The sequence below is a fragment of the Cryptomeria japonica genome, unplaced genomic scaffold (assembly GCF_030272615.1).
Source record: "Cryptomeria japonica unplaced genomic scaffold, Sugi_1.0 HiC_scaffold_157, whole genome shotgun sequence".
Lineage (NCBI taxonomy): Eukaryota > Viridiplantae > Streptophyta > Pinopsida > Cupressales > Cupressaceae > Cryptomeria > Cryptomeria japonica.
Genome location: NW_026728979.1, coordinates 242,501 through 251,686, shown reverse-complemented (window position 1 = coordinate 251,686; position 9,186 = coordinate 242,501). Strand labels below are relative to the sequence as shown.

The window sequence follows — 9,186 nt, the reverse complement described above, 5'->3', positions numbered from 1 at the left end:
CGCGAGGTGCGCACCCGGGGCAAACCGGGCTCCGACTTCGTGCACGCCGCACCTTGGAGCACACTTCGGAGCGCTCCTTGGTGCGCACCAGGGCGCGCAACCCAGCCGAGGTGCCCACCCCGGCGAAGGTGCACGCGAGGTGCGCACCCGGGGCAAACCGGGCTCCGACTTCGTGCACGCCATGGTGCCCACCGCGGCGAAGGTGCACGCGAGGTGCGCACCCGGGGCAAACCGGGCTCCGACTTCGTGCACGCCGCACCTTGGAGCACACTTCGGAGCGCTCCTTGGTGCGCACCATGGTGCCCACCAGGGCGCGCAACCCCGCCGAAGGTGCACGCGAGGTGCGCACCCGGGGCAAACCGGGCTCCGACTTCGTGCACGCCGCACCTTGGAGCACACTTCGGAGCGCTCCTTGGTGCGCACCATGGTGCCCACCAGGGCGCGCAACCCCGCCGAAGGTGCACGCGAGGTGCGCACCCGGGGCAAACCGGGCTCCGACTTCGTGCACGCCATGGTGCGCACCGCGGCGAAGGTGCGCACCCGGGGCAAACCGGGCTCCGACTTCGTGCACGCCGCACCTTGGAGCACACTTCGGAGCGCTCCTTGGTGCGCACCAGGGCGCGCAACCCAGCCGAGGTGCCCACCCCGGCGAAGGTGCACGCGAGGTGCGTACCCGGGGCAAACCGGGCTCCGACTTCGTGCACGCCGCACCTTGGAGCACACTTCGGAGCGCTCCTTGGTGCGCACCATGGTGCCCACCAGGCCGCGCAACCCAGCCAAGGTGTGCGCACCAAGGTGCACGCGAGGTGCGCACCCGGGGCAAACCGGGGTCCGACTTCGTGCACGCCGCACCTTGGAGCACACATCGGGGCGCTCCCGGGTTCGCACCGGCGTTGCGCACCGTGGTGGGCACCTCGGAGCACACCAAGGTGGGCAGCGAGGTGCGCACCTTTGATGCGATGCCTTCACTAATTTCCATAAAAGGCAAAAAAAAAACGAGATTTTAAAATTTCCGTTTTGAAAGATAGTGAGAAAAAGGGAATGCTGGTGCCATCTTGAGCCCGCCCTGGTGCGCAGCCCAGCCAAGGTGTGCGCACCAAGGTGCCCACCCTGGCGAAGGTGCGCGCCCGGGCAATTAATCCAACTTCCAACTTCGCGCGCGCCAGGGTGGGAGCGCACCCAACAACCGGGCCTGGGAAGAGCCAATGCGAGAAACCCCACCAAACGCTCTGACAAAAAAAGAGGGGGCGCTCCAGTAACCCCGCTTCGGAGCGCACCCTGGGCAAACCCAGCCAAGGTGCCCACCCCGGCCAAGGTGCAGGCGAGGTGCGCACCCGGGGCAAACCGGGCTCCGACAACGTGCACGCCGCACCTTGGAGCACACTTCGTAGCGCTCCCGGGTGCGCACCTCAGAGCACACCAAGGTGGGCAGCGAGGTGCGCACCTTTGATGCGCTGCCTTCACTAATTTCCAGAAAAGGCAAAAAAAAAAGGAGATTTTAAAATTTCCGTTTTGAAAGATAGTGAAAAAAACGGAACGCGCGTGCCATCTTGAGCCCGCCCTGGTGCGCAGCCCAGGTAAGGTGCCCACCCTGGCAAAGGTGCGCACCCGGGCAATTAACCCTACTTCCGACTTCGTGCGCGCCAGGGTGGCAACCGGGCCTCGGAAGAGCCAATGCGAGAAACCCCACCAAACGCTCCGACAAAAAAAGAGGCGGCGCTCCAATAACCCCGCTTCGGAGCGCAGCCGGGGCAAACCCAGCCAAGGTGCCCACCCCGACGAAGGTGCACGCGAGGTGCGCACCCGGGGCAAACCGGGCTCCGACAACGTGCACGCAGCACCTTGGAGCACACTTCGAAGCACTCCCGGGTGCCCACCGGCGTTGCGCACCGTGGTGGGCAGCGAGGTGCGCACCTTTGATGCGCTGCCTTCACTAATTTCCAGAAAAAGGCAAAAAAAAATGAGATTTTAAAATTTCCGTTTTGAAAGATAGTGAAAAAAAAGGAACGCGGGTGCCATCTTGAGCCCACCCTGGTGCGCAGCCCAGGCAAGGCATGCGCACCAAGGTGCCCACCCGAGGTGCACACCCGGGGCAAACCGGGCTCCGACTTCGTGCAGGCCGCACCTTGGAGCACACTTCGGAGCGCTCCTTGGTGCGCACCATGGTGCCCACCAGGGCGCGCAACCCAGCCAAGGTCTGCACACCAAGGTGCCCACCCCGGCGAAGGTGCACGCGAGGTGCGCACCCGGGGCAAACCGGGCTCCGACTTCGTGCACGCCATGGTGCCCACCGCGGCGAAGGTGCACGCGAGGTGCGCACCCGGGGCAAACCGGGCTCCGACTTCGTGCACGCCGCACCTTGGAGCACACTTCGGAGCGCTCCTTGGTGCGCACCATGGTGCCCACCAGGGCGCGCAACCCAGCCAAGGTGTGCGCACCAAGGTGCACGCGAGGTGCGCACCCGGGGCAAACCGGGGTCCGACTTCGTGCACGCCGCACCTTGGAGCACACATCGGAGCGCTCCCAGGTTCGCACCAGCGTTGCGCACCTTTGATGCGCTGCCTTCACTAATTTCAAGAAAAGGCAAAAAAAAATGAGATTTTAAAATTTCCGTTCTGAAAGATAGTGAAAAAAACGGAACGCGGGTGCCATCTTGAGCCCTTCCTGGTGCGCAGCCCAGGCAAGTTGTGCGCACCAAGGTGCCCACCCTGGCGGAGGTGCGCGCCCGGGGCAATCCGGGCTCCGACTTCGTGCACTGCATGGTGCCCACCAAGGCGCGCAACCCAGCCAAGGTGCCCACCGCAGCGAAGGTGCACGCGAGGTGCGCACCCGAGGTGCACACCCGGGGCAAACCGGGCTCCGACTTCGTGCACGCCGCACCTTGGAGCACACTTCAGAGCGCTCCTTGGTGCGCACCAGGGCGCGCAACCCAGCCGAGGTGCCCACCCCGGCGAAGGTGCACGCGAGGTGCGCACCCGGGGCAAACCGGGCTCCGACTTCGTGCACGCCATGGTGCCCACCGCGGCGAAGGTGCGCACCCGGGGCAAACCGGGCTCCGACTTCGTGCACGCCGCACCTTGGAGCACACTTCGGAGCGCTCCTTGGTGCGCACCATGGTGCCCACCAGGCCGCGCAACCCAGCCAAGGTGTGCGCACCAAGGTGCACGCGAGGTGCGCACCCGGGGCAAACCGGGGTCCGACTTCGTGCACGCCGCACCTTGGAGCACACATCGGGGCGCTCCCGGGTTCGCACCGGCGTTGCGCACCGTGGTGGGCACCTCGGAGCACACCAAGGTGGGCAGCGAGGTGCGCACCTTTGATGCGATGCCTTCACTAATTTCCATAAAAGGCAAAAAAAAAACGAGATTTTAAAATTTCCGTTTTGAAAGATAGTGAGAAAAAGGGAATGCTGGTGCCATCTTGAGCCCGCCCTGGTGCGCAGCCCAGCCAAGGTTTGCGCACCAAGGTGCCCACCCTGGCGAAGGTGCGCGCCCGGGCAATTAACCCAACTTCCAACTTCGCGCGCGCCAGGGTGGGAGCGCACCCAACAACCGGGCCTGGGAAGAGCCAATGCGAGAAACCCCACCAAACTCTCTGACAAAAAAAGAGGGGGCGCTCCAGTAACCCCGCTTCGGAGCGCACCCTGGGCAAACCCAGCCAAGGTGCCCACCCCGGCCAAGGTGCAGGCGAGGTGCGCACCCGGGGCAAACCGGGCTCCGACAACGTGCACGCCGCACCTTGGAGCACACTTCGTAGCGCTCCCGGGTGCGCACCTCAGAGCACACCAAGGTGGGCAGCGAGGTGCGCACCTTTGATGCGCTGCCTTCACTAATTTCCAGAAAAGGCAAAAAAAAAAGGAGATTTTAAAATTTCCGTTTTGAAAGATAGTGAAAAAAACGGAACGCGCGTGCCATCTTGAGCCCGCCCTGGTGCGCAGCCCAGGTAAGGTGCCACCCTGGCAAAGGTGCGCACCCGGGCAATTAACCCTACTTCCGACTTCGTGCGCGCCAGGGTGGCAACCGGGCCTCGGAAGAGCCAATGCGAGAAACCCCACCAAACGCTCCGACAAAAAAAGAGGCGGCGCTCCAATAACCCCGCTTCGGAGCGCAGCCGGGGCAAACCAAGCCAAGGTGCCCACCCCGACGAAGGTGCACGCGAGGTGCGCACCCGGGGCAAACCGGGCTCCGACAACGTGCACGCAGCACCTTGGAGCACACTTCGAAGCACTCCCGGGTGCCCACCGGCGTTGCGCACCGTGGTGGGCAGCGAGGTGCGCACCTTTGATGCGCTGCCTTCACTAATTTCCAGAAAAAGGCAAAAAAAAATGAGATTTTAAAATTTCCGTTTTGAAAGATAGTGAAAAAAAAGGAACGCGGGTGCCATCTTGAGCCCGCCCTGGTGCGCAGCCCAGGCAAGGCATGCGCACCAAGGTGCCCACCCGAGGTGCACACCCGGGGCAAACCGGGCTCCGACTTCGTGCAGGCCGCACCTTGGAGCACACTTCGGAGCGCTCCTTGGTGCGCACCATGGTGCCCACCAGGGCGCACCCGAGGCAAACCGGGCTCCGACTTCGTGCACGCCGCACCTTGGAGCACACATCGGAGCGCTCCCAGGTTCGCACCAGCGTTGCGCACCTTTGATGCGCTGCCTTCACTAATTTCCAGAAAAGGCAAAAAAAAACGATATTTTAAAATTTCCGTTCTGAAAGATAGTGAAAAAAACGGAACGCGGGTGCCATCTTGAGCCCTTCCTGATGCGCAGCCCAGGCAAGTTGTGCGCACCAAGGTGCCCACCCTGGCGGAGGTGCGCGCCCGGGGCAAACCGGGCTCCGACTTCGTGCACTGCATGGTGCCCACCAAGGCGCGCAACCCAGCCAAGGTGCCCACCGCAGCGAAGGTGCACGCGAGGTGCGCACCCGAGGTGCACACCCGGGGCAAACCGGGCTCCGACTTCGTGCACGCCGCACCTTGGAGCACACTTCAGAGCGCTCCTTGGTACGCACCAGGGCGCGCAACCCAGCCAAGGTGCTCACCCCGGCGAAGGTGCACGCGAGGTGCGCACCCGGGGCAAATCGGGCTCGGACTTCGTGCACGCCGCACCTTGGAGCACACATCGGAGCGCTCCCGGGTTCGCACCAGCATTGCGCACCTTTGATGCGCTGCCTTCACTAATTTCCAGAAAAGGCAAAAAAAAGAAAAAAATGAGATTTTAAAATTTCCGTTTTGAAAGATAGTGAAAAAAACGGAACGCGGGTGCCATCTTGAGCCCGCCCTGGTGTGCAGCCCAGGCAAGTTGTGCGCACCAAGGCACCCACCCTGGCCAAGGTGGGTCACGGGGTGGGTCCTAGGGTGGGTAACGGGGTGGGTACTAAGGTGCGTGCCAAGGTGGGTCATAGGGTGGGTGCCAAGGTGGGCACCAGGGTGGGTGTGCACCAACCCTAGCCAGGGTAGGTCACGGGGTGGTTGTCGGGGTGGGCGTCAAGGAGCCAAGGTGGGTGGCAAGTAGCCAAGTTGCGTGCCAAGGTGGGTGTCGGGGTGGGTGCCAAGGATCCAAGGTGGGTGCCAAGGAACCAAGGTGGGTGTCTGGGTGGGTGCCGAGGTGGGAGCCAGGGTGGGTCCCAAGGTGAGTGCAAAGGTGGGTGCCAGGGTCAAGGTGAGTGCCAATGTGGGTTCCAAGGTGCCAGGGTCAGGGTGAGTGCCAATGTGGGTTCAAAGGTGCTAAGTTGGGTGCGAGGTTGGGTGCGAGGGTGGGTGGGTGCCAAGGTGTGCTAGGTGGAAGCCCGGGTGGGTCGGCATCCCATGGGTGTCGAGTTGGGTGCCTGATGGGTGCTTCTTGTCAAGTTTTAGTCGTCGGGACTCATTTCGAGCCTTAGAGGTCGTTTCTTGTCCGGTTGCCCTGTCTTCGACCTGGGAACCCAATTTTGGTCCTCGGGTCCCATTTTTTTTTGTCTCGCATCCCACTTTTGGCCTGTGGCCTTTTCGGGGTCGATTCTCGTTTTGGGCATCAGAGCATGTTTCTTCTCCTAAAACCCAATATTTGTTTATTAAGTCTCGGAACACATTTTTGTTCTCGTGGACCCATCATGGGTCTTGGAACGCATTTGTGGTCCTTGGGTCCCATTTTGCATCCCGAAACTTGTGTTTTGGTGCTTGATCCCTATTTTGGGTGCCCACCTTGCACCAAGTGCGCACCCGGGGCAAACCGAGCGCCTTGGTGCACCGGGGCAAGATCGAGCGTGCACCCGAGGCGCCCCGAACATGCACCAAGGTGCACTCGGCCCACATGTGAGCGCAGGTCGTTGCGCCCGAGGTGGTGTGTGGGCACCGCGTTGCAGACGGGACACTGCACGCACACGACGCCCCCTACAGGTGCACGCACGTAGGCCGGGCCGGGTGCACACCCGACGCCCTAGCAAGGTGCGCGCACCCGGGCAGGGCTCACACTTGGCGAACGGGGCGCACTTCGCGAGGGAGGGTGTGCACCTCGACGGGGGTGGGTGGCCGGGGTGGATTCGCACGTGGGTCGCGGTTTGCTAAGTACACACTGCGACAAGCTCATAACGGGTGCGATCATACCAGCGTTAGTGCACCGGATCCCATCAGAACTCCGCAGTTAAGCGCGCTTGGGCCGGAGTAGTACTGGGATGGGTGACCTCCCGGGAAGTCCCGGTGTTGCACCCTTTTTTAGTTTTTCGCCGGGCATCGCAATGCTATTTGAATAAACCTTTTGCCCGTTTGCGTTCTCGTCGGGGCCGGGCCGGGCCGGGGTGCGCTGCCCGCACTACCGCGCGCGCGGGGGCGACACCGAGCGCGCACCCGAGGCGCCCCGAGCACACAGGCCACGGTGCAACCCGGGCGTTGTGCGCGCACCCCGGTGCGCCCGAGGTGCTGCGCGCGCACCCAGGTGAAATCGGTGTGCACCTCGGCCAGTGCGCGCTCGGTCGAGTCGCGCACGTTGGCCAAGGTGCACGGTGATGTTTCTTACTCTAAGGTTCCGCACCAGACGCCCGGGACAGGTGAGCGAAGCTGGGCGGGGCCGGGTGCGCGGCCGGGGCAGGTGCACGCAGCTGGAGAGAGCTTTGGAGCACACTTCGGAGCGCACCAATGATGCGCTCCATTCAAAAGTTTCCTGAAAAGGCAAAAAAAGTTGAGATTATAGAATTTCCCACTTGAGAGATTGTAAAAAAAAAAAATTTAAAATGAAGGAAACGCGGGTGCCAAGGTGTGCGCAGCCCAGCCAAGGTGTGCGCACCAAGGCGCCCACCCTGGCGAAGGTGCACGCAAGGTGCGCACCCGAGGCAAACCGGACAATTAACCCAACTTTCGACTTCGCGCGCACCTTGGAGCGCACTTCGGAGCGCTCCTTGGTGCGCACCAATCTTGGGCACCTCGGAGTGCACCATGGCGCCCACCAAGGTGCGCACCCGGGGCAAACCGAGCTCCGACTTCGTGCGCACCTTGGAGCGCACGAAAGGTGCGCACCATGGCGCCCACCAAGGTGCGCAGCCCAGCCAAGGCGTGCGCATCAAGGTGCGCACCCTGGCGAAGGTGCGCACCCGGGGCAAACCGAGCTCCGACTTCGTGCGCACCTTGGAGCGCACAAAAGGTGCGCAACCCAGCCAAGGTGTGCGCACCCCGGTCAAACCGAGCTCCGAATCGTGCGCACCAGAGGTGCACGCCATCGTGCGCACCTTGGAGCACACTTCGGAGCCCTCCTTGGTGCGCGCCGATGTTGCGCACCTCGGAGCGCACCCGGGGAAAACAATGCAATTAACCCGACTTTCGACTTCGTGGGCACCTCGGAGCGCTCTCGGGTTCGCACCTCGGAGCACACCGAGGTGCGCACCTTTGATGCGCTGCCTTCACCAATTTCCAGAAAAGGCAAGAAAACATTGAGAAGGTGTGCGCACCGAGGTGCCCACCCTGGCGAAGGTGCACGCGAGGTGCGCACCCGGGGCAAACCGGGCTCCGACTTCGTGCACGCCGCACCTTGGAGCACACTTCGGAGCGCTCCTTGGTGCGCACCAGGGCGCGCAACCCAGCCGAGGTGCCCACCCCGGCGAAGGTGCACGCGAGGTGCGCACCCGGGGCAAACCGGGCTCCGACTTCGTGCACGCCATGGTGCCCACCGCGGCGAAGGTGCACGCGAGGTGCGCACCCGGGGCAAACCGGGCTCCGACTTCGTGCACGCCGCACCTTGGAGCACACTTCGGAGCGCTCCTTGGTGCGCACCATGGTGCCCACCAGGGCGCGCAACCCCGCCGAAGGTGCACGCGAGGTGCGCACCCGGGGCAAACCGGGCTCCGACTTCGTGCACGCCGCACCTTGGAGCACACTTCGGAGCGCTCCTTGGTGCGCACCATGGTGCCCACCAGGGCGCGCAACCCCGCCGAAGGTGCACGCGAGGTGCGCACCCGGGGCAAACCGGGCTCCGACTTCGTGCACGCCGCACCTTGGAGCACACTTCGGAGCGCTCCTTGGTGCGCACCAGGGCGCGCAACCCAGCCGAGGTGCCCACCCCGGCGAAGGTGCGTACCCGGGGCAAACCGGGCTCCGACTTCGTGCACGCCGCACCTTGGAGCACACTTCGGAGCGCTCCTTGGTGCGCACCATGGTGCCCACCAGGCCGCGCAACCCAGCCAAGGTGTGCGCACCAAGGTGCACGCGAGGTGCGCACCCGGGGCAAACCGGGGTCCGACTTCGTGCACGCCGCACCTTGGAGCACACATCGGGGCGCTCCCGGGTTCGCACCGGCGTTGCGCACCGTGGTGGGCACCTCGGAGCACACCAAGGTGGGCAGCGAGGTGCGCACCTTTGATGCGATGCCTTCACTAATTTCCATAAAAGGCAAAAAAAAAACGAGATTTTAAAATTTCCGTTTTGAAAGATAGTGAGAAAAAGGGAATGCTGGTGCCATCTTGAGCCCGCCCTGGTGCGCAGCCCAGCCAAGGTGTGCGCACCAAGGTGCCCACCCTGGCGAAGGTGCGCGCCCGGGCAATTAACCCAACTTCCAACTTCGCGCGCGCCAGGGTGGGAGCGCACCCAACAACCGGGCCTGGGAAGAGCCAATGCGAGAAACCCCACCAAACGCTCTGACAAAAAAAGAGGGGGCGCTCCAGTAACCCCGCTTCGGAGCGCACCCTGGGCAAACCCAGCCAAGGTGCCCACCCCGGCCAAGGTGCAGGCG

The 9,186-nt window shown here is 63.4% G+C and overlaps 1 non-coding gene across 1 annotated transcript; it reads left to right on the top strand.

The window, feature by feature from the left end:
* The first annotated feature begins 6,561 nt into the window (after positions 1-6,561).
* Positions 6,562-6,680, top strand: LOC131866964 (5S ribosomal RNA). Its single transcript, XR_009365563.1, has one exon. It is a non-coding gene; the product is annotated as a 5S ribosomal RNA (ribosomal RNA).
* Positions 6,681-9,186: the final 2,506 nt, after the last annotated feature.